General features: G+C 60.9%; 1 long non-coding RNA gene across 1 annotated transcript; it reads left to right on the top strand.

The window, feature by feature from the left end:
• Positions 1-282: 282 nt before the first annotated feature.
• On the top strand, positions 283-1,357 carry LOC309655478. Its single transcript, XR_014260852.1, has 2 exons — positions 283-979; positions 1,207-1,357. It is a non-coding gene; the product is annotated as an uncharacterized lncRNA (long non-coding RNA).
• The last annotated feature ends 619 nt before the right edge of the window (positions 1,358-1,976 follow it).

Below are 1,976 nucleotides of genomic sequence, written 5' to 3'. Positions count from 1 at the left end.
CCCAGCTCCCCCCGCCTGCCAGCTTCCAAATGCCACCCTTCCCCCATCCTCCGTCTCCCCATCCCCCCAGCTTGGCACTGATCTCAGAGAGAGAGGGAGGGAGGCTGGGCAAAGAGCATCTGTTCCCTCCATTCTCCCAGCTCCATCGGCTGCCAACCTAGGGCCATCGCCTGCCTCCATCACCCTTCCTTCCGCCCGCCTGCCCGCCCGCCTCCCCACCCAATCCCAAATGGGTGCTGGATCAGGTGCCGAATCTGGCTGCCTCTCGGGTATACCAGTCACTATGCATTGCTGTGTGTCTGCCACTGCTGCCTGGCACTCGAGGGGCCGTGTGTGTGTATGTGTGTGTGCGCGTGTACATGTGCGCCTAAGTGCGTGCTGTATGTGAGCCTCCTGGGCATGGGTGGGGGTTGGCACTGCGGTTGCCAACCTAGTGTCCAACCAGAAGGACAGAGGGATGGAGTGGAAGAAAGAGGGGAGAGGTTTGGGGCCTGGGAGGAGAGAAGGAGGGTGCCTGAGTTGCTTCATGCTGCCTGCTTGCAGGCATGGGCACTGCGGCTGCCACCCTCGTGCCCGCGGAGATGGAAGGAGGCGAATGGGGAGGGGGCAGCGGCAGGAGTCCTGGTGCTCTGGGAGGAAGGCTCGGGACCCGGGAGCCATTGGCATCACATCCGTCAGGCTGGCGCCCCAGGCGGGGTCCGTGGGAACGGGCCCCAGGGGGCAGAGAGGAGGGGCAGGGATGTGTTCCTGATGTTGCTGTCCCTCTAGAGCTCAGCTCTGGGAAATGGTCGGGCTCCGAGGTGTTTGGTCCTCTTCCAGTCTGGGAAAGTGAAGCGGTGGAGAGAGTAGCCAGGGAAGTGCCAAGAGCGTCCAAAAGCCAAGAGGAGAGGTGTGCCCACCGCTCCCCAGGGAGAGCTCGTTGGGCTGGCAGACCGGCCCTTTGTCAGAGCACTGAAGAAGCAAGGGGACCCGGCAGGAGGTGGGTGGGTGCTGGCACTGCCCAGGCAGCCTGGCACAGGCTCTGGTGTTGTGTGAAGTGGGGAGGGTGGCGGTGTCTCTTGCCAATCTGCTTGAGAGGCTTGTTGTGCCAGGAGTGAGAAGGGAGGAGGAGAGATGGTGTGTGTGTGTGTGCGTGTGTGTGTGTGTGTGAGTTGTTTGGGAGAACAGACTTTTTTCTGCCGGGACCTCCTTCCCATTCCCTCTTAGGTGTGGGGAGTGGAGCGACAGACGGAGAGAGGCGTGAGGACACAAAGGAGGAAACACGCCATTGCCAAGACCCCACGGAAGGAGGATGGAGAGGCTGGCAGTCCTGCCTGGCCCCCAGCCAGTTTCCTGCTAAAGATGGCCAGATCCCCTTGCCTGGTCTGTATATGTTACTCTGTGGGCGTCTGCGGGGGAGGGAAGGGCTTGCTTGTGAGCTGGGATCTAGAATGGGAAGGGCACCTTTCTGCGGATCCCATTTGGACTCTCCACTCTAACAAGTGAAGTGTCTGGTTTTCTCCCTGGTGCCCTTCTCCCCTCCCCCTCCCTCTACCCCAGCCCTCTTTCATCTCTATCACCACCTGGCTCCTACCGCTTGGCACCTAACCAACTAGATGCCGCCCCGCTTGGCAGCCCTGCACTGGCACGTGAACGCCGTCTCAGATCCTGGCACTGCGGCAAACCCAAAGCCACCAAACATGCTCATGACCGCCACTTGGTGGCAGTGAGAGTGGCGCACACAGGCGTGCCACGCACTGGGTGGAGCCCTGCTGGGGAGTGGCCGAGGACACCCTCAATAGAGGGGCTGAATCCTTGCTCTTCAGCCAACCCCAAGTCCACCTTCCTTCCAACCAGACACTGACTCCCTCCTCCTACCCCCCACCACGCCCAAGAAAGGGATTTAGATGGTGCCACTCTGTGTTTGAGCAGAATTCCAAGGGAAGCTGGAGCACAGAGGAACAAGGGCACGTTTAAGAGTCACACCCAAGGCTCCA

Source organism: Balaenoptera physalus, assembly GCF_965194825.1.
Source record: "Balaenoptera physalus genome assembly, chromosome: 2".
Lineage (NCBI taxonomy): Eukaryota > Metazoa > Chordata > Mammalia > Artiodactyla > Balaenopteridae > Balaenoptera > Balaenoptera physalus.
Note: the sequence above shows the minus strand (reverse complement) of the source record. Positions and strands in the feature narration are given on the sequence as shown.